Source organism: Ctenopharyngodon idella, chromosome 16, assembly GCF_019924925.1.
Source record: "Ctenopharyngodon idella isolate HZGC_01 chromosome 16, HZGC01, whole genome shotgun sequence".
In the NCBI taxonomy this organism is placed as follows: Eukaryota; Metazoa; Chordata; class Actinopteri; order Cypriniformes; family Xenocyprididae; genus Ctenopharyngodon; species Ctenopharyngodon idella.
This window is the reverse complement of record NC_067235.1, coordinates 16,629,781-16,631,764: the sequence shown is the minus strand read 5'-3', so window position 1 is coordinate 16,631,764 and position 1,984 is coordinate 16,629,781.

Here is a 1,984-nt window from a genome sequence, read left to right as displayed (position 1 = left end):
GGTGAGTGAAATTATAATATAATTTTATTTATTTAAGATAATTTTATTATTTATAATTTTATTAAAAACTTTACTACACAATTCGACAGACTGTGATTAGCTGTAGGCTGAAACCATAGACTGTATAAAAAAGTCTGAAACGTTGTCATGTTACGCCTGCATCTCATAAATAGCGTAACATTTACTAACACAGACTATATTGGGAGTATTTGTTTCAATTGTTGACATGTCCTCAAAAGTATGTGTAGAAAATAGGCCTGTAATTACTCAAGAATAGACAGTGCAATGGAATAGAATGAGGACTGTGATGTCCACCAACTTTTTAAAGCTAAAATACATTTATTATGACATTTTGGACACTGTAGTAATTTAAGTTGTATTGTTTGCATGTAAAGTAAAGGAGGTAACTATCTGTTTGTCTGTGCAAAGTTTTCCTCTAGGTGATCCAGACCATCTCAGGCTGGATCAGTGGATGCTCAACATGAAACAACAGAATTGGACTCCTAACAAGGGTTCTCGTCTGTGCAGTGAACACTTCGAGAGTCATCACTTCACCACTGACTCCAGGGTACAGAGACCTTGTTTCATACCTTACAAAGAGTCAAGCAACTTATTGGTTAAAATTGGTGAAGTATTAACCATCGTACATTAATTTACATTACATTATAAATATTTGATTAGGTCACTGTTAAAGTGAAATTAGTGAAACACCAGTGAAGTTTAGTGTCTCACCAATGCAACAATCCAAATGAAGATTTTACCATTCAAGCAACATGACCACTTTTTGCCAACCTTTACATTTCAGTGCATTTAATGCAAATACCCTATCACAGAGTGAGAATTGCTAAAAAAAAAAATCTGTCCGTGAAATTCATGTTGGAAAAATTATTCTCCAAGTGAGACTGCAGAACACAGCATGATTCTATAGTGACAGTTATTGAGAACAGTTACATATTCTTTTAATAGCAATAATAATTTTAATGTGTAATCTGTACAATCATACTAGTGATAGACCGATTAATGAAACATAAACACGTACATTTCTGTTATGAATAACTGTTATGCCATTTACTCTGCAATAATGTCATATTTTTTATGTTTCTTGTCATTTTTATTAGGGAAGGACATGTCTGAAGGACACTGCCGTGCCTACCGTTTTCTCTTTCTCCAAGGGCAAAGAACAAAAACCAAAAAGAAGAAGCTTGGTTAGTATTAATGAGGTGGTAAGTGGCATCCCTGTTTCTGCTGTAAATAATAATGAGGAGGTTGCATATGTAAACAATGGGAGTAGCGTCAACAGCCTTGCTGCCAATCAGAGCAATGTCATGATGATGGAAGACACATCTGAACAGGCCTTTGTTGCTCAAGATGTCATGCATGATGACATTGCTCTGACAGCGAATGTGTGTGAGGATGTTGGTTTGGGTAGCAGCGTTCAACACACAAATCAGAGTGGAAAATGAGCCCACTCAGCATCAGGTCACTCTTACACTATGTCAGCACAGCTGCCTAGCAGCTCTCTGAGTCTTTCAGAGTCTCCAAAAACACTTAAAAGGAAAGCTTATGAGGTAAAGGACAAGCTATGTGTAGGTAAAGGCAAGAGTTTCTTACTTGAAAGGTGTAATCAAAGTGCTTCAGAAGCAAATTTTAATTTCAATTGAATGTGCCTCTCCTCTTGAAAGTCTGGATGATGTTCCCCGGGAGATCTTTCAGAGAATACAAAAGAAGAAAAGGTCAGTGTTTTCCAAAACCTTGAAGCAATTCACAACTACACTGCACTTCTACTCTCCAAAGGCCTATGACTATGTGAGAGAGAAGTTTCTCTTGGCTTTGCCTCATCCTCAGACCATAAGAAAATGGTACAGTAGCATCTCTGCAGATCCTGGATTTACTGTTGCTTCATTCACAGCTTTAAAAAGTCGTGTTGCTGAGCAGAAGAAAGTCGGAAAAGACACAGCATATCCTGCTAATATGGCAACGCCTT